This window comes from Protopterus annectens, chromosome 7.part1 (assembly GCF_019279795.1).
Source record: "Protopterus annectens isolate FY-2018-M chromosome 7.part1, PAN1.0, whole genome shotgun sequence".
Classification (NCBI taxonomy): Eukaryota; Metazoa; Chordata; order Ceratodontiformes; family Protopteridae; genus Protopterus; species Protopterus annectens.
In genome coordinates, this window is record NC_056740.1 from 371220219 (window position 1) to 371247077 (window position 26859).

General features: G+C 39.1%; 1 protein-coding gene across 3 annotated transcripts in view; it reads right to left on the bottom strand.

The window, feature by feature from the left end:
• Window positions 1-26633, bottom strand: part of FAM3D (FAM3 metabolism regulating signaling molecule D) — a 713044-nt gene extending 686411 nt beyond the window's left edge. For all 3 annotated transcript variants that reach the window (XM_044078817.1, XM_044078815.1, XM_044078816.1), the window contains exon 1: window positions 26484-26633. The gene's annotated coding sequence lies outside the window, so the exon portion shown is untranslated. The remainder of the gene's footprint in view (window positions 1-26483) is intronic.
• Between the last annotated feature and the right edge of the window lie 226 nt (window positions 26634-26859).

Genomic DNA, 26859 nt, shown 5'->3' on the forward strand with positions numbered 1-26859 from the left:
TATGGAACAACTTGTTACCACTCCCACAAGAGGGGAAAACATACTGGACCTGATCATCACCAACATGGGGACACTATGCTCCAGACCAAAAGTGTACCCCTCACTGGTAAGATCAGACCATAAACTAATCTCACTGGATATTCACATCCCGACCCTACCCCCTGCCCAGAAAACCACAGTGAAAAACTTTTCTAAAGCAAATTTCACACGCCTTAAAACCAAGGCAAAATCCTTCAAAGCCCCCGGGCATGTGGAAAATACGGCCAGACCGCAGAATCCTTTATAAACGCATTCTATGAACACCTTCAGGAATGCATGGATCATGCAATCCCAAATAAAACCAAGACCCAATCCTCCAAAGGCAGATGTCCTGTCTGGTGGACCCCAGCCATAAACAAACTATACAATAGAAGGAGGAAGCTACTACATGATAGAACAAAATCCCAAAAAGGGAAGGCATCTCTGATCAGTATTAGCAAAAAACTACGGGCACTCATAAAATCGTCTAAGGCCAGCTTCGAGAGAAAAATTGCACAGGACACTAAGGATAATCACAAGGCTTTCTTTAGTTATGTTAGGAACCTGGGTGGGAATTCCCAGATATGCTCAGAATTAGTCCAAAATGACAAAAATACACAGAGCCCACAGACATTGCCAACATCCTAGCTGACAGGTTCAGTGCAAACTTCTCCCCCCTCTCCCCACCAAAAGGGCAAATATCTATCCCAACAGAGTGCTGCCCCTGACATCTCAGATGCTCAAGTAAGAGCCGCCCTCTCCAAAGCAAAAAACACAGCATCAATGGGACCAGATGGTGTCCCAGGCTGCGTCCTACATGAACTCCAAGAAGAGCTAAACCCAAACATAAAACTACTGTTCAATCTTAGCCTTACTACAGGATATGTACCCAAAGAGTGGCGTACAGCAACAGTGGTCCCTCTCCACAAAGGTGGTGCCTCAACGGATCCTGGAAACTATCGCCCCATAAGCCTGACTAGCTTGCTCTGCAAAGCTATGGAAAGGATCATCATGGACCTCATAAATAAAGATATTGGGGACCTACAGACACTGGATCCTACCCAGTTCGGCTTTGTTAAGGGCAGATCCTGCCTCTTAAACCTGGTCAATTTCTTTGAAACAGTCACCAAGGCCATTGATGAGGGGTAGGTAGTCCACACAGCCTACCTTGACCTCGCAAAAGCCTTCAATACAATACCCCACTCAGGCATTATAGATAAGCTCACCAGCTTAAATATAAACCCCTTTGTCACTAGATGGGTTGCAAACTGGCTCAAGGACAGAACCCACATGGTTAGAATTGCTAGAGCCATGTCAGACTCCAAACCAGTTACAAGTGGCGTCCCACAAGGCTCAGTCCTGGGACCTCTCTTGTTCGGTATATATTTCTCGGCGGTACAAGCCAACACGGAAGGACTGTGGCTGACCAAGTTCGCAGATGACTGCAAACTGGTCACCATAATCAACTCTCCAGCCAACACAAGCATCCTCCAAAAGGGCCTCATAGAAACAGACAACTGGTGCCAGATCCATGGCCTCAAGCTAAACGCCAAAAAGTGTATAGTCATCCCCTTTGGCAAAAACAAAGTGCCCACAAATTACCACATAGGTGGTAATCCATTAAGTACAGAAGAAGTCATTAGGGACCTGGGGACCCAAGTTGATAGCAATCTCTCATTTGACAACCACGTGGCCAAAGTGGTTAGAAAAACATTTTATATAGCCCACCTAATCATGAAGGGATTCACATCTAGATCAGGGAGGTCATCGTGCCTCTTTACTCATCCCTCATCAGGCCCATAATTGAGTACAATGCCCCTTTTGGGATGTACCTTACCAGACACCTGCAGCAACTGGAAAGACCCCAAAAGTACCTCACCAAGAGGATCAAAGGGCTCAAACAGATGCCATATGCTGCCCGGTTAAAGAAACTCCAGCTCTAGTCAGTGGCATACCGCCTGCTCAGAGGCGATCTGTGCCTGACGTATAAAGCCATGTCCAACCCGGAATTAATGGACATGCTGCACCTCAGAAAATCCAAATCCCATCGAGCTACCTGCTCGAGAGACTTGCACCTCAGCACTGAAATAAATAGGACATGCTGGAGGGACAGATTCATAACCCAGAGGCTCCCTTCACTCTGGAATAAAATCCCAGTCCAGGTTAGGCAGAGTCCCTCATTGACTCTCTTCAAGAGGAATCTTGATGAGTGGATGGGAGATCGTAGGTTTACCCCGGGTGTCACTTCTGTGTCACTGTTAGACAGAGGCACAGTATACTAACCTCGAAAAAGGGCATAGCAAAATTAATTTAAAATGGGTGGCGAAAGCCAAACACACTTTGGCTAGGCTTATAAATGCCCTAGGGCAGATAGCCTAGTATGAACCTATGAACCTATGAGAGGGGAGTGAAAGCAGTATGCTTGGAAGACATTTTAGAAAGAGATGAGTTCAAACTAAGATTAGTTGTGGAATTGGGACTGAGGAGCTTGTTAGGATCATTGAACAAGGTGGCTATACTTTCTATAAAGTGAGTAATAAGAGAGTGAGTATGGAGTGTGGTCATGGCTGTTCATCAGGCCACAAAAACAATTAGTAACCACTTATTTTTTTGTTCTACTACTGATTTGTATCTGAAAACTACCTATGAGGAGAATGGCTGCAGGAGAGGGGAGTTCTATGGAAATAAACAGTAAAGGCTTAATGCAAATGATTATCTAAGTAGTGTGCCAATTAAAAATATTAGAAAAATATTCAGGCCACAAAAACAATCAGTAAGCTGCCTAGTTTTTTTTGTTCTACTATTGTTTTGTATCTGAAAACTACCTATGAAGAAGATTGTTGCAGCAGAGGGACGTTCTTTGGAAATAAACAGTAAATGCTTAATGCAAATGATTATCTAAGTAGTATATCAATTAAAAATATTAGAATGGAAATAAACAGTAAAGGCTTAATGCGAATGATTATCTAAGTAGTGTGCCAATTAAAATTATTAGAAAAATCGTGAGGATTAAGGACAGGAGATCTGACAGCAGTTGTTCAACCATAAGTATTACTAAAAGAATTACATAGGTTTTAACTGCAGCAGAAAATAGAGACAAGGCTGAGGCCAAAGTACCTATTGATGCAGAGGTGGGAGAGCTGGTGTTACTATTGGCAGCAATTAGGAAAATGTCCGGTAACTATTTTACAGCTGATACTAAATAGGAAAAACAGTCATTAGTTTAGCAAAGTAAATGGGACAGAAACTGAAGGGAAGGGGTAGGAAAGAGTAGCTAGTCCCAGTGATGTGCTGTAGATGATTAAGGGTAACAGAATCATGCAGTTACACTGTTAAATGTAAAAAACATACATACGTTTTCTGGCAGAAGCTGTGCTGCAAAGTGTCTGCAGTAGCTGAGTCGTTAGGTTTCTCAGTAATCAGGCAAGAATGGGCTTAACAGCTAGGAGTGAAAGGGGAGATCAGGAAAATAAGTACAGATAAATATGCAACAGTAGCTGTAAAATAAAACAGAAGTGCAGTGAGAGAGAAGAGCACTGAGGTAAACAAGGAGGGTATAGTGCAGGTAGGACAGAAGGATGGGAGCAGAAAAACTAGAGAAATTAAAGACAGTATGGAAAGGAAGAAAGCAAAGCATTAGACAGGGATAGAGTCCAAGAAAATAAGGTGTGAGGACAGAAAGTAGAAAGCAAGCACAGTAAAACAAATACAGTAAGATCAAAACAATGTAGTTTAAAACTAGTCGCTTCACATATACAACAGAATATTGACAGTAAAAGTATTGCATTGTTCTTGGGTCTGCTCTTTGTGAGATCACTATAAATTAGTAGCTTATTTGTCTGAGATTAAAGATTTTTGTTCTTTGGACCCTGACATGACATCTGGGGCACTGACTTAATAGTGTATGGAAGTTCTCTGTGTGACATTGTTACTTTATTTATTAAGCCAAACCTAGGTTGGGCTTATCTAGAAGTGCCTATTTCTAAGGGTGACACCTCTTTCAAGGCCTTAAATGAAAGAACTGTTTGTTTTGGTTGATTATTATGTGAAGTTCTGCCCAGATTAATTCTACAATCCTTTTGACACTGTTGAAATGTCTGGGTTAGGCATACAAGCACTCTGAATGTCAAACTTGTTTATGAATTTAACTTTAATTATTCGACGTACAGTACCTTCTGCAGCCATGATAAGGGACTCTTTAGTACCTGCTACATGGAATGTCCAATAACAGGAAAATATTTTAATCTTTTTATCAGTCAACTTGCTTAAGACTGGAGTACTAGTTACAATGAGCTGTTAATACTATGACTGCAGTATTACTGTCTGTACTGTACTGTAATAGTACTTAAGACTCTGGAGTACTAGTTACAATGAGCTGTTAATACTATGACTGCAGTATTACTGTCTGTACTGTACTGTACTGTAATAGTACTTAAGACTCTGGAATACTAGTTACAATGAGCTGTTAATACTATGACTGCAGTATTATTGTCTGTACTGTACTGTACTGTAATAGTACTTAAGACTCTGGAGTACTAGTTACAATGAGTTGTTAATACTATGACTGCAGTATTACTGTCTGTACTGTACTGTAATAGTACTTAAGACTCTAGAGTACTAGCTACAATGAGCTGTTAATACTATGACTGCAGTATTACTGGCTGTACTGTACTGTGCTGTAATAGTACTTAAGACTCTGGAGTACTAGTTACAATGAGCTGTTAATACTATGACTGCAGTATTACTGTCTGTACTGTACTGTACTGTAATAGTACTTAAGACTCTGGAGTATTAGCTACAATGAGCTGTTAATACTATGACTGCAGTATTACTGTCTGTACTGTACTGTACTGTAATAGTACTTAAGACTCTGGAGTACTAGTTACAATGAGTTGTTAATACTATGACTGCAGTATTACTGTCTGTACTGTACTGTAATAGTACTTAAGACTCTAGAGTACTAGCTACAATGAGCTGTTAATACTATGACTGCAGTATTACTGGCTGTACTGTACTGTGCTGTAATAGTACTTAAGACTCTGAAGTACTAGTTACAATGAGCTGTTAATACTATGACTGCAGTATTACTGTCTGTACTGTACTGTAATAGTACTTAAGACTCTGGAGTATTAGCTACAATGAGCTGTTAATACTATGACTGCAGTATTACTGTCTGTACTGTACTGTACTGTACTGTAATAGTACTTAAGACTCTGGAGTACTAGTTACAATGAGCTGTTAATACTATGACTGCAGTATTACTGTCTGTACTGTACTGTACTGTACTGTAATAGTATTACTGACTTTAATAACTGGCTTTAATTTTTGAGTAATGCTGAAGGAGTACAATACTTGTCATCTTAGGAGGATATGGTTGACAGACCATTCTGCTTTGCCATGGATGGCCTGCACCTGTCTCTTCTAGGCTTTCAAATATTGGCTAAAACCATGACCAACCCCATATTGCTTTTTTAGGTATTGCCAGCCTGATAGACCTTCTGACATAGTAAAACAAACCCTAGAAAATCTAAAGGTATTACTGCTAAATGCCAGGAGTCTAAACAAGAAACTTCACTTCCTGTAAGATCTTCTAACCCTGGCAAATGTAGACATTTATGGAATTACTGAGACATGGTTTACAGCCACAGAGAGCATCCTAGCAGTGTAGGGCTATAACGCCTCCCACACATTTAGACTATACAGGAAGGAACAAAAGGCGGTAATGTCTCAATTTACATCATAAACAAACAGACCTCAAGGATGGTCAAGCAATATCTAGGAAATCTATAACACATAATTAAACATATTGGAGGCACTCCCCATTCAACCCAACACCATATTCATGGGCAACTTTACCTCCCCCACTGTATAGTGAGAATTATATACAACCCTAAACATGCAGGCCAAGAGATTCCTGGACTTTGTAAACACACAAACCCTGAACTGTCTAGTCTGTACATCCACTAGGGGTGTTAACATGCTTGACCTGGCCTGCACAAACATGGGACAACATTGTTCCCCCCAGTGTAATGTCCTCACTGGTCAGGTCAGACCATAAAGTTGCCTCCTTTGAATTAAAAATAAAACCTGGGACCCCCACTAACGCTTGAACTTTTGGGAATTATTCTTCCTAATTTTGACTATGAATTTCTTCCCTTTGCTATGCAACTTACTGATTCTGAGATTCCACCAGGGTGGCTTGTTATTAGAGTTAGCCCTGTGTTTGATACAGGTGAGTACAGCTGTCTCTATGCAACTGTTAATATTATTATACAGGCATTTTCTGAAAAAAAATCTGCATAGAGACAGCTGTACTCACCTGCATCAAGCACAGGGCTAACTATAATAGCAAGCATAATCAGAGGAAATTATTTAGTTATGTCAGCAACTTCAAAGGAGATACACAGCAACGTGCTGAATTATTTTTAAATGGAGCCATGTATACTGAACTGGAAGATATAGTAAATCTATCAGCCTACAAATTTAACTCCAATTTTACCCCCTTCACCAACTCCAATTTTACCTCCTTCACCCCCACACACCCCTCAGGAAATACCCCCAACCATAACTCCCTGAACTATCACCAGAGAACAGGTTCTCAATGCACTCTCCAAGGCCAAGAACACTGCATCAATGGGCCCCAATAGTATCTCAGGATCCTTCCTTAATAGCATGAAACATGACCATTCAGGACCACTACAATCACTGTTTAACCACAGCATCCAGACAGGCTTTGTGCCATGTGACTAGAGGACACTAACTGGAAGTCCTTTGCAGAAGGGTGAGTCATATATGGGCATAAGTAGGTACAAACCTATAAATTTTACTTGTATATGCAAAACTATGGAAAGAATTATAATGGAAATGATATACAGCTACATAGGAAACCTTCAGATACTTGCTCTAACCTAGTTTGGTTTTGTCAAGGACAGGTCATCCCTACTCAGCTTGGTAGACTTCTTCAAAAAGGCCACCAAAGCAATGGATGAAGGCAAAATGGTGCTTACTGCCTACTTTGACCTGGCCAAAACATTTGACATAATACTGGCCAAAGCATTTGACATAATACCCCACTCAGGCATTGCTGCAAACTCATAAAGTTAGGCACAAACCCCTATATCACCCATTGGATAGCCAGCTGGCTCAAAGATAGGACCCAAGAAGTTAAGATAGGGGAGTCTACAAAAAGGCCAGTCACCAGCAGAGACCCACAAGGCATGGTCATGGGACCATTGCTTTTTGTCATTTACTTCTCTGAAGTCAAGGCCAACATCAAGGGCCTCTGGCTAACTAAGTTTGTAGATGATTGCAAAATAGGCACAGTTATGGAAATCCCCCTAAGAAAGAAATATCCTCCAAGCAATCCTTAGACAGACCAATAACTGGTATCAGAGCCATGGTGTAAAACTCAATGCCAGGAAATGCGTAAATAGTATTCTTTGGGAAGATATCTACTCCTGGAAACTACCACATTGATACTCCATCCCTAAGACTAGTCAGTGTTCAAGGATTTGAGAATTCATGTTGGCAGTAACCTAACCAATGACCATATTGACCATAATGTATCTGCGGTAATAATGAAATCATTCCATGTTCCACAATGAATAAACACTGGTATTGCATCTAGGTCCAGGGATGTCATTATTACACTGCACTTGGCCCTCATCAGACCAATCATTGAATAGAATTCCCCCTTTGGTATGTACTTGACCAGGCATATGCAATGACTGGAGTATATACAGGAATTTCTCATAAAAATAATACTTTATTCAGCCTCCTATACACTGCTGAAAGGTGATCTATGCCTGACTTACAAAGCATCCACAGATCCCACACTAATGGACCTGCTGCTCATCCACAGAACAAATACCATCAGAATTACCCAGTCTATGGACTTAAACCTTGTTTGCAACATAAATAGGACATGTTTGAGGGATCGATATGTGTCTCAGAGATTATCCGTTCTCTAGAACAGGCTTCCCATCCATGTGAAGAAGAGTTCTTCTCTAAACCAATTCAGGTGTAACTTGGACCAGTGGAAAAGGATTGGAAATTTACCCCTGTCTCTATTAGACAGGCGGATGGGTCTGTAATTCTCAGAATCTGTGTTTGATACACCCTTGTGAAGAGACATCACAACTACTGTGCAATAAACCGTATAGAAAAAGCAAGTGAATAAGTTCAGGTTGAACAGCAGACATGCATGTTATACAAGAACTGTCATCCTGTTATGTAAATGCTCAAGGTAATACTTTAAACAAGTTCAGTATAATGTTACTGTGACTACCTTTGGCTTGGCCCATGACTGAAATGGATATGTGGTCTGACTCACCTACCCAGTTAATGAATTTAAATAATGAAGTAAATAATTATTCTTTCTTTGGCACTTGATATTATATTGGCAACTGTTTCTGTCTAACCTGTATTATATTAAGCTTTTGACAGCTTTCTTCATAACATCTTTATTGGGAAGTTTTCTACTGGAAAGGTTAATCATTTCTTGATTGAGTGCATTAAGAAATGGCTATAAGGCAGAACCAGATGTTTCTTCTGACGGTTTTAGATTAAGTTTCATTGTGATTTCAGCTTAGGATCAATGCTGAGCTCAGCATTCTTCAATACATTTATAAACAGCAGGAGCTATTACTAAACAGAGATGTATGGTTAGGACTACCTTCAAAGTTTACAACTAGGAGAGAAGAATTCATTATGGTTTGATTTTGTTTTTTTTGTTTTTTTTTTTTTTTTTGGCCCATCATCTGTCGCTGGCATTTTTCTTTGATCTTGGATGACAGAAATTACCCCTACACTTCCTGGACCTAAACTGGTACTTTTTTCCATTGTCTGACAGGAGAATGATGCATCCTAGTACATTGTATTACTCATAATTAAACAGATTTTATTTGATCCTCTATTCATTTCCCTTCCACCATGCCCAAAATACAGTGCCATGAGGTTATTAAGGCTTGGAAAACAGGATACTGTAGCAACATCTCTGCAAATAATAATCTTGATACAAATATATTTAAACGTTTTTCAGATTTAATATGTAGCTGGCTTTCTGATGGCTCCATGAATATTGAGCTACTTTTCCAGTGAATGTCAAAAATTATAATTTTATTCTTTTCTGAATGATATTTACAGTGATTTCTTATTGATATGTCACATTAAATGGGCATTGCATTTAAGCCTACAAATATGGACCTGGGCTTGAATATTAGTATAATACAGGTGGTGGATGATGAGGGGTTTTAATCCTTAAACCTCAGACTTATGTTTCTGAATCTCCCCAAAGTCACTCATATTTACAGCTGAAGCATAATACAGGTTACTTACCATCTTTTGTTGAGCATCCATTGAAGAGCTATCAGAAGGAAAACTGACCAATGAATGTTCCATACAAACCTACAATGTTCACTGCCTAATCATATCCATAAAAAGAGAGTATTAGGGCAGTAATTGGCTGTAAAGCCCATAATTGAAGACTATAGCACCAGATGGTGTACATAACCCCTATACTATCTCAGAATCTAAGAAAACGTTGTGTCACAAATACCCAATAGCCATGTCCAATAGCCAAATGATGCACCAAATTGCCCACTGAATTACACCTCAAAGAACCCTACAAGCAGCTATGCACTAGTGAGTCAATATCAACAAGTAAGACATAAACACACTGGAAATAAAATGTCCATCACAGCACGCAATGTGTCACTGCAATAAAGCAACACAGCAACCTTTCTATAATCCTTCTCAAGCCAAAAATAGCAACTCTGAGAAATAAAAAATGCAGTATAAAAACATCAGATTAAAAATCTTTATGTAGAAGTATTGACCATTAATGTATGTGAATCGTGAAAAAAACTTTGAACCAAACAGTCCAAGAGTACAAGGTTTAAATTAACAAATCAAAATAATATAAATACTTTATAAATGAATAACTGTGTTAGTCAAGGATAAGAGGAGCTAGATATCACATATGCCATATACAGAAGGAGAGATAGATGCCTCACACAAGTTAACAGCATTTGTGAGGCTGCTTATGCAACCACCCTACAGTATATATATTGTTATGCAACAAGTCTCTGAAGATAAATATGGATATCAAAACTGATAAATTGATTAAAGTACAATAAACAGTGACAGATTCAGGTTATCAACATCAATGAAAGGAAAATCCTGGCACTGTCAGCACTATCAAAATGTATCCACAGTGTCAGCATAATCAGTTCCAGGAACTCATTTTAATATTTTCGTTTTCTGTAGCTGTGACATAAAAGCTAACACAGATATAACTAGATGTAAATGGCTTTTATTTTTGTCACAGAATATCTGTAAAAAGTATGTATTTTAATTACTTATGTATTTCAGGTGTTTGTAAATTGCCAAAGGAAGGTATAAAACTTTTTTTTTAAATTAAAAAAAAAATGACCTGTTTTTAAAAAGCAGCAACATTGTAGGATATGACTGTAAAGTATGTTCAGCACCAAGTATAAGTGAATTGAGACATACATCCTTAACATATGCCATCACAATTGTCAATGAACAAAACTGTGTAAAATGTAGAGATTTACTTACAATTCTTAACATGTTATAATTTTAAAAGTATAAATGCCGTAGAGAAATTAAACCCTGATTATGCCCCACGCAGCCACAGTTAACACAGCAGCCTAACTATGGGAAAGCTGGCAGTTGAACACAGTGGCATGAAAAGGCAATGCCTCATTACCCCTCTTGGGGAAGAGGGGGTAAGCTCACACACCCAGTTTGCAACACTCCATGCTTCATTCCAAGTGGAGACTAAAGATCAGATGGAGATGCTTACTGCAAAGGAGGTATGGCCTTCGAAGGTTACACCACTCATAAAAGTGTGTGACAATATTGGAGTGAATCATTGCACACCCTAACTGGTACAACAATGGGAATTTATAAGGTGGAAAGACATAAAGAAAACTCTCTGATTGCTGCCTGGATGATGGCCATGCCACAGTGCCACAGTTGTGCCTTTGCAACATAAAGGGGAACTAATGGATACTAGCAGTCAAAGTGGTGAATAAAGACAACAAAAAAGTACACAAAAGAGGCAGCAACCACAACAACACTTTAGCAAATTTATCTACAAGATGCATGTTGCCTGCATGCATGTGGCCTACAGCATAAACAATTAAACATGAAACCTAGAGAATAAAAATATGAAATGGGTGTTCACCTACAGAATTATGACAAAAAGAGGTCTGTTTATTTATTTATTCTAATTTAACAAGAAAGCAGGAAACATCAGGTACTGATGCTCAAACTAAACTGTAGTTCCTACACTTGCACATGTAATGTCTCACACAATACATCACACAGATAGACATGCAAATGCTGCATGGTGCACACCACACAGGGAGACATGGATGCTAAAACCTATAGTGTGGTACCTCAAATGTGTCTATTAACATGTATGGCCTCAGGCAGCTACATGTAATGCCTAATAACAATGCAATCATATCTGTTAAAGGTGTCTTAGGGTATTTTTGAAACCAGCAACCATCAACTAGTAAGGAAAAAATCCACAACACTGTTACCAGACACACTAGCCATTTATCATATCCAGAAAATACTAAGCTCTTTTACCCATCTTTTTGTGGGCTTCATCAGACATCAAGACAAAACTGCCCTTATAAATCATTTAACAATCAATTAACAAATCATGTGACCAGATAATTAAGCAATTATAACAGAATACTTTTAAAGTGCAATGCTGTACTTGATTTAAAAGTGGCAACCATAAAAACCAATACAATACAAAACCCACACTAACCATATGAATACACAGACCATTAGGAATCAGCAATGGTAAAGGTTAGTGATATAACCCGTAGAGCACAAATATTTAATTAAATGCAAAGCAGGCTCCTAATCTGAAACAAATGAGAAGTTAAAGCAATACACACATTTCCTGACTTACACTGCTTACCACTGCTATATGTGTGTGTGTGTGTGTGTGTGTGTGTGTGTGTGTGTGTGTGTGTGTGTGTGTGTGTGTGTGTGTACAGATGCATGTGTGTTATAATGTTCTGATGCTTAGCTCTGTTGCTTTCAATTGTTATAGTACTGCAGCATTAGATCTTGCAAACCATATGATTTTCATCTTTTAAAAATTACAAATTCCTGCACTGATGATATATATATATATATATATATATATATATATATATATATATATATATATATATATATATATATATATATATAATGGCAGTTTGTGGTGCTTAGCAGGGCTGACAGGAAGGATGGGTGTGTCTAACCTGATGGGTGTGGCCGGGATCTGCCTGCTGCCAGGGCAGCATCCTAGTGTAAGCCAGGGTGTTCCCTACAGTTTGCTGCACAATCTACCTATATATATGGTAATGAGGGAGCATGAGCAAGAAGATGCAGGCAGTGAAGCTTGCATGATCATAGTTTTATCCAGTTAGAGACTTCTTCCTATAGAGATCTGTGTGGCCTAGTGGGTTAGTGCAGTAGGCTGTAGTTGACAAGGGCCTGGGTTCAAAAGATGGCAGGGGTGATTATTTTTAGATCTGTGTGGCATGGTGGGTTAATGCCATGGGCTGTAGGTAAGATTGGCACGGGTTTGAAACTTGGCACAGATGCTCATTTTGAGATCTGTGTGGCCTAGTGGGTTAGTGCAGTAGGCTGTAGTTATCAGGGGCCTGGGTTCGAAACATGGCAGGGGAGATTATTGTCATGATCCTATACACCCCTGGGATTCCACCTGTGTCCCTGCTGGACAGGGGCTTTGGGTGCTGACTTGTCTGAACATGGGCTAACCTCTTGGCTAGGCTTATAAGGGCCTGAGGGCCAATAGCTTAGTAACGTCCTATGATCCTATGTAAAAGATCCCCAGAGCTGTGTATTTGATGCCTGCTCCTCAGTGTTCACCTCTTGACACTTGGATAGTGGTGGTCTCTGAGGCTTTAGACCATAAGTCTGTTTTTTTTCTGGAAATGGAGGGCCCACCTGTGAAATTATTTCAAGATTTGGACTCCCTCAAGATATTTAGAGTGCACACAGTAAGGAGAAACTGACAGTCTTAATGCATAAAGACCTGGAGGTCATTCTCTAACTAGAGCGGGCGAACCCATCTGAAAAGTCACCACAGGATTCAGCTGGAGACTTCGCCATGATTACAGAATGATACAGAGAGGAAGGAATTGAACTGTGCAGATTGGGTAGACAAAAGCATTACAGCAGAAAACAGGGGAGGGGACAATAAAATAAGATGGTAAAAGAAAAAAGAAATTAAATATCTGATTGACATGTAATACTGTCAAGTTCAACAATTTTAAATTACATTTCTTCAAGGATCATAAGATGAAGTTCAATAAAATGCACAAAATACGCCTGTTTGGTTTGCACACAACATAGAAAAGTCTTTCTTACTCCTCTCTGATATGGACTTCCCCTTTGTGCTCCTCTTTATATCAGGTGGGGAGACAGCTGCCTTGTTTTTGCAGTACAATATATTATTGTGTATTTGTCATAGCATATGAAGGCTCAGTTTCTTTCTATACATGTTGCTTCTATGAAATACTGCTGAGCTGTTTAATATTATCAAATAAATTATATTGTGTCTCACTGTCACTCACTGCTTATGCATTCTCTCCAGCACTGGGGGAGTGCTATATATTGCACAATACAGACTAAATGATTAGTGGCACATAATACAATAATATCTGTCAAATAATTTAATTTAGGGTATGCCTAGTGTTGATTAGTGGCAACCTTTAAAATGCATTAGTTGAAGACTGTTCTTTCAGTATTAAAATATGCTTTTCATGCAAAGATATGCTACACATGCTAGAAACTTCTTGGTTACGTAAGTTATTCAAACTATCTTAGCAGTGACCCCCTCAGTACTGACTGTTAGTTTGTGTAGCGTACTACTGAGGGGGTGGCAACATTATAATATACAATGCAGTACTTCTACAGCAAACTCTGTTTGGTGCAGCCTTTACAAAATGCATCATATGTGATGAGCTTGTAACTTCTGTCATACCGTAGTCCACAAAATACTTGTACAGTAGGCAGAATCATGCATTACTAATTCAGTCTCTTTGCTTATTACTTGCATGCCACATGAAACCATTCTAATGTACTTGTCCATGATAAGATAGTATGGACTACCTGCCATGATTGTGGAGCATTATGTGAGGCAGAATGTAACATGTATTTTAAAATAAAATTAAACTAGAGTCATAAATAACTACTAACATTTCTTTTGCAACATTACAAAAAAATTCAATGAATTTGCAAAACTGAATGCAAACTCACTATATGCTGATAATCTTTCAGGGAACAACTGTCCCTCTGACTTATTTATGCAAATAGTTAAGTATGTATGTATGTGTATGTATTTATTTCCATTCTAACACTGTTGGGGATGTCTATGTGAAAAACAGTTCTGCTTTATTACCAAATCAGAAGATCCTTCATTCTTTGGTTTATGCATCTTGAATTGCTATTAATACGGTTATCAAGGTACAGAGTAAAAAGTTATGGTTCCCCTAGGCATTGGTCATCATGCAACAGGCACAATGGATTATATGTGATCCTCATTGGTTTTGGTCTCACTGATATTTTAATGATTACAGTGTCAGGCTATGTGCAGAAAAAGTATAATTGCATGCTATATTATTCATTTTCACAAAGCAATATAATCTATATAAGCCATGCATTGCCCTTCACATGTAGCTATCTGCAAACTATCATTAGTCCTCTATTTCATCTTAGTAGCCTGAGGGTCTATCTTGGGCTGTGTGATGTCCGGAAGCCTTCAATGGCTATCCAAATTACAGGTCAGGTTGGATTCCAAGGAAGAATAAATATAACATTATCATGTAACACTACGGTTGCCTTCAACGTAATGAATTAGAAAAGGAAGACGATTTCCATTCCTTTATTGCAACATTACAAGTTAGAGTTAAGGATATATTGCATTTGAAGGTGGCTAAAATGCTTGAACATCTGAAACTTACGTAACGTCATACCAGAATGGATTAAATGTTTAGGAAGGACAGCAAATATAATGGAGATGACCAGTAGAAAAAGAGCTATTAATTGGTCCGGTAAAGTGGACATTGTCACACTCATCCTATAAAATCTTTACTTGTTTATAATGATTTTGGGACTTCTCTTCTGGTTTGAACCATGATAGCAGATAGTCTTTCAAGAGGCTAACCTCTCCCCTCACTGACTCAATAGTAGATAGAACAACTTAAAGGTCATTTTAGCATGGAGAAGTTGGAACAAGGTTTTTGGTCTCTTAAAACTGGGAAGGTCTTTAGCAGAGTTGGACTACCAGTGAAGTTTTATAGGTACAACAAGATGAAGGTAAAACTTCTGAAAGTACTACATTTTTAAGGTAATTGTCATGAATCCTCCCCTCCTTCTTTACAGAGATATTCATTCACTACTCTGTGACTTTAAAGCCTGATATATATATATATATATATATATATATATATATATATATATATATAATGCTGTTGATGGCTTCTCTGATCAATTAACACATGATGGGTTCTACTCCATTGGGGAAGACATGGATAATGTGCAAAGAGGTGTAGGTATGTAAGAGGTGGAATACAACACCACAACACAAAGGCTCTCCTACTGACAATGATTCTTTGAGTTTTTGGAAGTTTTTATTTGACAGGATTCATTAGGGAATATGCTTATGCTTGGAAAGTTGAAAAATAAAAGAAAATTGTAAAAGCTAAATTGGACAGACAGCATTACTAAAGTAATGAATATAAATTTGCAAGAACTGGTGTGCTTAGCATTACTAAAGTAATGAATATAAATTTGCAAGAACTAGTGTACTTAAGTCTTTGAGGTCATAAAGAGCTGGACTCAAATACATGTTTAAACAGCAACAGCATCAGAATCAACTGTATTTATCCCTTAAAGATATTAGCATAAGGTTAGGATGGCAATGTGTCTGTATACTTTATGGACATATCCCATTTCTAACCTTATACTAACATCACTGACAGATGAAGATAAAAAAGTTACAAAACTTCTTATTAAGAAATGGACTACATATATTAGAAATACTTGTGGGAAGATACATATGAAGACTAAGCCAACAAATAACATGATGCATCTATAAATTGTAGTTAAATACTTAACCGTAGCTGGGAGAGAAGATTCACTTTCAAGATCTTAACACATATTTTAACTTTATATCTAGTTGTTCTCAATTTTTAACCTCAGGACTTCACATTTAGTTAGCCTGGATACATCCCATCTTTCTGGCTTCCTGAAATATTTTAAAGCAGGTATGACTAGATTTGGGGTAAGAAATTAAGGTGGGATTACCTTACCCCCCTCTCATTAGCCCAGTCAGAGCCATAAGGGACTGGCATACTCTGGTGCAATCTAACAACAATTCCGTTAAGTCCATCCCAAAGTCATGGACAGGAGGAAGGAGGGGGGAAGTTGAGGAAGAAGGAAAATGGACAACACAGATAAGCACATCACTTCTTTATATGATTTTGTCATTTTCATTAATTCTTCAATGAATGGGACAGAGTCCTCAGCTACGGTAACTTTGTTTGACCCTCACAGAAGGACGTTCAGGTGAACTACAGAGCAAAAGGCAGCTCTTTTTCTGGAAATGATGTCCAATTTGTAATGCACAATAAAGGTATGAGTATTAGACCAAGTGGCAGCTGCATAAATATCATCAGTAGAGGCTCTAGTCAAAAAGGCAGCTGATATAGATATTGACTTGGTTGAATGCACTTTTGGTTGTCTTGGTAAGGTTATGATAAACATAGGAAATGCAATCTGTTATCCATTTAGCCAGAGTAGTTTTTGAAACTCGTCTTCCCAATTTTTCACTAGTAAAGGAGACAAATAATTGATCAGTTTTTTCTAAATTCCTTGGTCCTGTGAAGGTAAAATTGAAGTTTCCTATACACATCAAGAAAACGAAGGGTGTACTCTCCATTGTTTTCAAATTTGGGGAAGAAAACTGGCAAACTGATGCCTTGATATTTAGCGTGAGATATTTTTGCTAGATGTTTTAAGGGATGATAATGAATTAAACATTGCACTTCTAGGGTCCATTGAATAATTCTCATGTGGAGACAAGCAGTGGGAATTAAAGTTATTGCCACAGCCATTGACCCTAGAGCTTTGAGGACCAGTTTTGCTAGGGCAGAAGGAAGAGAAAGAATCTGTTTGACATTTGTCTTCAAAGTAAAAGCTCTGTTTGGAGGCAGAAGAGCTAGAGAATTGATTGTGTCCAAGCTAGCCCCTATAAATAACAAAACTTGAACTGGTTGAAGTTGTGATTTGTGCATATTGATGGTGATTCCCAGCGAGAGTGATAGCTGGAGTAAATAGTCTCTGGCCTTTATGACTAGATGCCTGGTTGGTGTACTCAGGAGCCAGTTGTCTAAATAGGGAAACACTCTGAATCCAAGCAGTCTTAGGCTGTAGTGAGACCAAAGGGCAGGGCTCTGAACTTATAATGGCTGGCTCCCAGCCAGAAGTGTAGATACCTTTGAAAGCATCCATTCATTTTGATGTGATAGTATGCATCTTGAAGATCAAATGAGCATATCCAGTCGTCCTTCTGAAGGAGAGACAGAATGGACAGAGCCATGACCATCTGGAATTTGGAATTCTTTACAAACTGGTTCAGATAACTGAGATCAAAGATAGGTCTCAGGTCCCCCTAACTTTTTTTGGCACTAAAAAGAACCTTGAGAACCTTGAGTAAATTCCTAATCCTGTTTGGTCTGGAGGGACTTCTTGGATGACTCTTTTGCCTAGCAACATTGTGATCTCTTAAGCTGCTAGCTCTCTCTGATTAGGTAGAACATCTGGGAAAGTTTTCCTTGGTTTCACAGGAATTTGTAAAAAGGGAATTAAATATCCTCTGGATATGATCATTTGCACCCAAAAGTCATTTGTGATGGCTATCCAGGCTTTTTGGTGCAAGGATAAGTGCCCCCAACTACCTCCAGAGAGAGACAGTTGGGAAACCGTTCAGGAAAGCTGGAAGGATCTGTGTGAGAAAGAATCTCAAGACCTTTGGTTCTGTGGTTCAGTGGATGCCCTCTGCTACGTGGGCAAAGCCTACCACTGTAGTTATTCCCCCCTGCTGCCTGTTGGGGAAAACTCCCCACATGATTCCTGGAAAGGACCTTGACTTTTTTAGAACTACATCTTCTTACTGGCACATTGATTCCTATAGGAAGGCCTCTGCAGGGTAGAAAAATGGAGTCCAACAGCAAACAAGGTTGTTCCATCTTGTTCACTGCAGGAGAGAGTCTCTTTAACTGATGCCCCAAACAACGATGATCCATCCAAGGAAGCATTGATGAATGACACGCTGAAGGGCTCATCAAAATTGCACAACTTAATCCAGGCATGTCTCCTTATAGCTATGCCTGAACTGGCCCCCCCTTGAAGTACCTTCCGTAGCATGCGAGATCATAGATGTATTTGTAATGAATTGTAGAGCGCCATTTGTGAGGAAAAATACTTTTGCTCCTCTGCAGACATGGCTACTGGGGCAGAATTAGAGTTTTCTTTTACCACGTCCCTCTGTAATCTGGTGAAATATGCCAGGTAGTTCAGCGATCACAGGACAAATTTTGTTGACATATATACTCACTTCCCAAACCTGTTCAAAGCCCTAGAATCTCTGTTAGGGGTATGGACAGTAGAACTTTGTTCAGCCATCTACTTGTTGGTGGCTGCCGCACCAATCATGGCATCTACAAGAATCCATTTAGTCCAGTACTGTCTGTCAGCAAGGGCACATAAAATTTTGTTGTGGCATTTGGGGATACATTCCATGGAGTTTGGTTGCTTCCATGCCTTGCGGGTGACAAGGTCTATAAGCTCATCTGTGTGTGTGTGTGTGGGGGGGGGGGTTAACCCAAGATGTACATGGGCCAGACACAAAGGCTTCCAAGAATACCAATTCCTCCTGGGAAAGGGTTTTGGAAAACCAACCACCTTTTTCATGAAGGGTCTCTAAGATGTCTCCAAATGAGAGATCTTCAGGTGGAGGTTTAGGGGACCCTTCACTTTCATCAAAATCGGTGTTTTCTGTGAGGAATTCCTGTGGGGAATCCAAGTGCCTCCTCTTGCATGCACTCTTGCAAGGGACCTCCTTAGTGGGATGTTCTGGACAGGTATCAGAAGAGATGGGGAGTTCCCTGGTGGGAACTGCTTAGAAGCTCATCTGGTCTGGCTGTCCCTGAGGTGTAGGATGTGAGGACGCAGATATAGGATCCAAAGAGAGAGAGAAGAGGGCATAGATCCAAAGAAGGGAGAGTCAAAACTACTCTGGGTTGAGAGAATGCCCTCTCTACCACCTCAAATGCAGAGGGACCAGGAGAACCCAAGGACAATCCCTCTGAAGCTGAGGCTCCCAAGCAGACAATCACTGAGCCCCCCAACCCTCCACTCTGAGAGAGGAATCAAAGCTGAGCTATCGACTGCCAAAGCTCTGTGAGGAAGTGGCAGCTCCAAAAACTTTGGAGTCAAAGTCAACCCCTCAGACCCGATTATGATGCTTCAGTTCCAACAGCCATCATGCTCCAACAGTGTCTGAGCCTATCGGGTCAGGGAAGTAGCCAGAGTCGAAGATGAAATAACCTTCGGATCTGACAGACCGACTCTTGGGGCTCTTCGATCCAAGAATCCAAAATGGCTGATCAGATCATTGAGGAAGCTAGTACACATTGAAAAGAAGGTTGACAGCTTACAGATCTGATGGGATCTGTGTTCTGAGAAATTTCCTCATCATCTTATCCAGTTTTGACTCGAACAGACTACTGGAAGACCTAATAGAACAGGGTGCAGAAGGTGGCCTTGACAAATTCTTGGGAGTCTCTTGTATAAAGGGAGACCTTAATCTCAGGGATACTGGCTCCAAAATAAACTTAGGGGCATGGGGCTGAGGATATAAGAGAGTAGATGATGTCAGATCTGAAAGCTTCAGATCTGAAAGAAGGTGCGGACTGAGGAGACTGGCCAGGTGAGCATTTACAGTGCTCCCTGGGCTGCTTTGATTTTTGAGAGGGGGGGTGTAACCCCTGAAGGAGGAAGTGCCTGTAGAAGAAGCTGATGCCAGAAGGAGGCCTTTCAAAATGAGTTTATTCCTCCTGTCATTTATCACTCTGACATTAAAGGCTGCATAGATGAAATAACAGGTATCCAAATGTGCTGCACCTAAACAATAAACACAATCCCTGTGGTAATCAGAACTGGGGATCTTATGCCCACAGGAAGTACATTTTTAAAATCCAGTCAGCTTAAAAGCCATGCTGGAAAACACAAAACAAATAAGTTGAGAGAAAAGTTTTTTTTTTTTTTTAAAGGAGGAAAAGTATCAACTACAAACAGAAAAGTATCATCTACAAATAGAAAAGTATCAACTACAAACAATGTTATTAACACAAAACACCTAAACAAAAGAAAGAGAGGAGAGAGGACTGCACCACCAAGAATGGTAGTACAGAAATACCAAAACCTCGGTAGAGAAAGTTGTTGAGGGTTGGAGACTTAGATAAATAAGAAAGAGAAGAAAAACTGTAAAAAAAGATGATAAAATAGTTAGCTGTTTTTATTTCTTTATTTATTTATTTAAATTTGTTGACCGGGAGTGTCCGACTGGATGTAGGTCCATTTTCAGTGGAGGCCCGGGGAGAAAAGCTGTTCACTCACAATACTCCAGAAGGAACTCAAGCAATCTGAAGTCCAACTGTCTTGGAAGAGCAGCAAGCGAGATCTGAGGTACTGTAGTGGTCAGGGGCATTATGGGTAAGGGAGAAGCTTGAGAGTCAAAAACTGGAATATTTAGTAAGTGGCTGAGTAGGATCCAAGGATTGGATCCAAACCCATTTGTTGAGGAACGAATGAAAATGACAACATCAGATCTACTAATTACACTAGTAGCAAACAGCTCACTACAGTTTTTTTTTTTTTTTTGCTCTGGTCCAGAGATCTGCACATGGTGCCTGATGACCTGGCTACAGTTCTGAGTCTAATTATCTTGTTGAGAAGAACTTCAATAAAATGTTATAAGGTTTTGGGCAGTATACTTCAATCACATAAAATTATGACAAACAGCACATGGAAATGCCTAGCCTACCCTTTTTTTGTGGAGTTAACCTTGAAAGAAATACTTTAAGTATAGGCAAAGTTAGTCTTCTGTTTTGGATTAAAAAGGGAGTGAAGTTGGATATATGGTGGAGGGGGGGGCTACTGACATTTCATGAGGCCTTAGGGCATTATCTAAGCTATGTATGGCCATCAGCTTAGTTAAAACATTGGTAGGCAAGAGAGGAGGATGTGTAACCACACCAGTCAATGAGACTCAGTTTTCAATGCTTTCAAAAATGTTTTTGTTTTCTGAACTCAGAGCTGTACTTAGTTCAGTCTGGTTCCCCTCAGCAGTTTTCAGAGTGGTGCCCCCTGAACCTGATGTTGAAGACCAAAAATTACCAAAGGGTCTCTGAAGTTGAGGACCAAAAGAAAAAAATGTAGCATCAGAAAGAGCTTATACTAGATGCTTGCTACAGTTACGAACACATGCTCAAACTACAAACTGAATGCATTCTGTATCATGTGATATCAGCCCCAGTTTCTTAAATAAATACCACTACTACACTTGTACCTGCTGACAACTGATTGTACCTTCTAATAGCTTACACCCAGGACAGCTGCCCCTTCAACCCATCCTGGTTACATACCTCTTACAAAAACAGTGCTGCAGTAAGAAACGATTAATATACGGAAGCAAAACAGGTGGAACAAAACAATCAATGGTGAAGCTAATGTGAAAAATGAAAAAGCAGGTCTGAACAGAGCAATTACTAGAAGAGAAAATAAAATGATATACTAGAGGGTATGGTATGCCATTTAGTGCAAAGGATTAAGCTTATGAACAAATAGCAAGCTACTTCCCACAATTCAGAGTTTAGTCCCTGTACCCTTAATTTGACTACTTTGCCTACTTTGTGATTCTGAGCAAGTCAATTAATAGACAGTGCCCCTGGACAATAGCAATATTGGGCTTGTTTCTTTAATGGACTCTTTGACTGCATGCCAAAGTGAGTCTTAAGGGATGTCTTTAAAGAATTGAAAGTAGTGGCCACGTTTAGTCAACTCAGTAGTAAGTTACAAAGTTGTTAAGTCTGAAAAAGCACCATCAGAACCACCATCAGCCCTTGCCTGGCACAGAAAAGGGAATGGGCAGGACTGTGTTGTACCAGGTCTTGGAGATACATGTCATGTAGGGCTGAGGACATAGGGAATAGAAGTTTAAAGATTATGCAGGGCCAGACAGCAAATAGTGTAGACTCAAGAGAAGGCAAGTAATAAGATAGAAAATAATGTATTTGTCAGTAACTTGACAGCAGAGTCTTCTGAATCTGCAGCTGTCAAGTTCATAGTTAAGAAAGCATAAGTATAGGGAATTGTAATAGTCCAGGTGTAATGAAACCAAGATATGGATAAGCAAAGCTAAGTCTTCTGATGATAAAAGTTACTTGATATGGTAGATATCCCTCAGATGAAAACATGACATTTTTACAGCAGATGACACCTGATCCATAAGTGCACATCTGTCATTGAGAACACCAAGATTGCATACATTGGACACTAATCCAACTCAGTCACCTTCATAAATTATACAGTTGTTTAAATCTTAAAAGTCAGAATCCATGAGAGTGGCATGGAGAGGCATGGGAAATGTGTCTAAGGTACCTTGTATGGGTTAAATAATAAGCATCCAGTGTTGTATGCCTGTAAGCATGTTGTGGGGGAACCCGGAGCCATTATCCCGACAAGAAAAGAGGCAAAAGTCTGTGTTATCAGCATAGCAGAGTATTAGAATCATCTCTTCCTAATGACATCAGGCAGGGCAGTGAAAAAACAGTGAAAAGAGTATGGCACAGGATAGAACCCCGCATGGCACCACAATCTAGAAGGAAGGATAAGAGGAATGATGCAAATGACCTGAGAGGTAGGAGGTAACTCCATTCCAGAACAGGTCCTCTGATGCAGCAGGAGTTAGCTAGTGAAACCAAAGAAAAATGATGGTCTACTATCCAAATGGTATTGAACATGAAAAAGAACCAGAACCAAGTATTATTTATTTATTTGCAATTTGATTACCGGGGAAGTCCACTGGGCCAAATTGACCCATTTTCAGTGGAGGCCCGGGGAGAAAAGCTCCAAGATGCATTATATAATTTAGATACAAATGATAGTTAATATTAAAGATCTTATGTAGAATAGTTACTCATAAATGCACTCAATTTCATGCATAGTTAACAAATTCATTAAGCTTGACGGTAGGGATCACACAGTTTCATTTGAGGAAAACAGATATGGGTTAGGTGTGGAAACAGCTTGCCTTTTAAGAAAATGTAAATACGCTTTACATACACACATCAACAGTAGAATACTATTTACAATATTTACAAGGTTGGGCTGTGTGAGGGTAGCTGTAGGAGGTTAGAGCTTAGACAGAAGCTATATAAATTGTTGAGAGCTTAAATAGGCTCATAGGAAGATAACTATGAGAGTTGTGGAGCTTGGGAGCTCATTTAGTAGCACATTTAGTAGCACATTTGACTGTCATCCAGAAACCAGACAATGTAAAACCATCATATACCTGGATCCTCAAATAAAGACTACAAAATATGTCCTGTTTGAACATGTACTATAACCAAAAACTTCAGCAAGCACAGAAATTCACAATAAGACAGATGGACAGAGAGACAGACAGACAGATACTCAGAAATAAAACATACCTCTGAGATACTACAATGCTGTAATTGGTAAAAGACAACACAATCACAGCTTAGTGCTCACATATGACTGGCCAACAATCATACTACCCATAAACCATTGATTAAGTATATCTGTATCTCCTTATTGTCAACAGGTTTTACGCATTTGTCCAGTTATATTACCTTTGTTATTAAGAGTTTAGAAGAATGATGAAAGTTTTATTTTTTTTTTATGGTCACTTAATGCTTTTACCCAAAGTTCACAAGGCTTTGTAGAACATTTAACCCCAGACAGCTATCCATTGGTCGATACAGAACTGGGAATTCTGTATTCTTAAACTTGTACTTCAGTTTGTTAAATTAAGCATTTTAATCTATTTTGAACCTAGCTTGGTCTCCAGTAAAGCTTATGTAGAAGATGCTTAAAATAGATAAGAGACACAAACTGTCACTAATTATCTAAAACTCATTTGCATCTCTCTCTCTTTTTTTTTTTGGCCTGACTTTCCCTTTGCGGGTTACTTGTTATCCCCTTTTTCTAGGAAGTAGGGTCTCTCATGCACATTTTGATTCGATCCAACAACCTCTGTCTCCCAGGATGCTAGGATTACAGGTGTATGCCACACTTCTGCTTTTGCATCAATATGTGTGAACTGAGCAAATACATGCTTAAATTCTCAATATCCTGATCAGAAAGGCAAACCTTGTAACAATTTGCATAGATATATGAATGTTGTTCCTTTATTCCGCATCAGCATGCATTTTCTTTGGAGAATATTTTTTGCCTCCTGCGCAAGTGAAGGTCAGTTATTCACAGCAACTCTCCTCATTTACCTTGCCTGACAAACCTACCTATCCTCTCCTAAACTGACTCCATCCATGTTCTGGGTCACTAGAGAGACTGGGTCACTTCGGAGTACCATGATACTGCTGGAGAGGGAGTGTTTTTCTTATAAGTCCTAAACCCACTACATGAGTTTACATATGCTGCCCAAGGAACTGGAGTAAAACCGGCTCTGCTACATATTGTCCATGCCTCCAGCCCTCCACTGGTGACTCAGCCACAGTCCAGACCCCTTACTGACAACAAACTCTACACGTCCCCTGTCTCCACCAGGGCTCAACCCTTGGGGTGTCCCCATGCATGTGACTCTCTCCTATCCTTCCCCTGAGCTAGGCAAGCTGGTGTAGACCTCTCAAACCCATCCCCCATTCAGCTGTTCAGGTGCCCAGACCACTAATCAAAACCAGTTTACCTGGAATGAAGTCACGACTCTTGTCTCTTTGCAATACACTGCTGTACTGCTAAAGCTTTTTTTAAAGTCCTTGTAAGATAGCTGCAAACAGTTTAGTAATACCATTTAATTTGTAAGGCTTGTATCACATGAATGTAGTCTGATAAAAAGTCCCTTGCCAAATGATTATTGATATTTTACTTTTTTAATTATAGGACAGGGCAAAACATTTACATTGCTTCACAAATCATGAGACCTCGATACTAATTTGTCTGCCATGGTTAACAGAAATGTATTAGCATAGTGAAGTCATAAAAAGTGAATACATTTATTGTACATTTGTTTTTTGGTTTTATGCCATACAAGTCTACAGCTAATCTAAAATCTGTTACATTTTTAACTTTGCATGGTGTTCTAAAGTCATGAAATTCAAATTGTATAGTCAGAAGTTTGATTCCCACTACCTTCAATTGCACACACTGAACAAATCACTCCATGAGTTACCAAAGCTTCAATTTACTACTGAAGCAGCAGTTGACATTTACTGGATTTTTTTAAACTAAAATGTTGAAATATATAATGCAAACAACACAGAATGCCATATTATTCGAGCACTATTACACATATGTATTTTCTGTCTAATCTGCCTAGCATAGCTCAAGTGACAGAGATTAGAAATGAATGCAATATGTTTCTACAGTACATTAGAATAGGTAATATATTTCTTGTACAGATCAATGAGTGTTCATTCAGTACTTAACTAAATAGCACAGTTGCACCATTTTTATTTTATACACAAACCTAAATTTGATGCATCATAAGATAATTAAAATAAATAGGCATGTTCTTTGCACAACTGAAGCTGAGGTATACTAGATTTTAATTTCATAAACAATGTGTTTTCCTGGTTGCTTCATAGCTGTTACTTTAGTAAGCAAATACTTCCTGATACAGGTGAGCACCTGACAGAAAGGAAGTGAAATATTTGTGAGCAAGTTTCAGGTAGACGGTTTAGAAATACATAAACATTATAAAATATGTTCATGTTAGCATAATGCACACATTCTATATAACACTATAAGATTAAACAACAGTGCTTGTTGCTTTGTCTTAAAAAGAAAACTTGCATGTCTTTAATTCTCAAATCTCAAACTTTTAACAATCACGTCTAACTGACATTACAGGACAAGTCTTTCCAGATCCATTCTTGCCCACAACTTCATTCAACATTTTACAAAAGTGTGTATTGCTTGTCAAGAGGAAAGCACTACAAGGTATCACAATAACAAATATTCACATTGTTATCTTTAAACTCATGACTTCTTATTTAAAATCATATAAGGTACATTATAAGGTTATACTTTTCTAAAGATTGTAAAGTGAAACCTATGTCCTGCTTCAGAAAGTGTCATACCTGGAGTATAAGAAAAACCTCTTCAGCTTTATTTTTGTCACTTGCCAGATTGTCTGTCACAGGTTCCTAATATTACAGGCTACGCTCCATAGTGAAGTAAGGGCAAAGCACACCTAACTACAAAGAGATTTTACCCAAAAGGACTGAACAGGAATCGCATTACCAGATCTATACCCGGAGCAAACCACACCCTCTTTTGTGATGATTTAATCACTCCTCCCAAACCATGTCTCCAAGTTACAGCTACAAGTTGTGAAACCATACACACACACACACACATACAAGCAAAACAACTGGCAGATCTGTCTGGGGATCATTCTTTAGCGAGATGACTTGCCTGCGAGTCATGCACAGTCTCAAATTTAAAGGAAACACA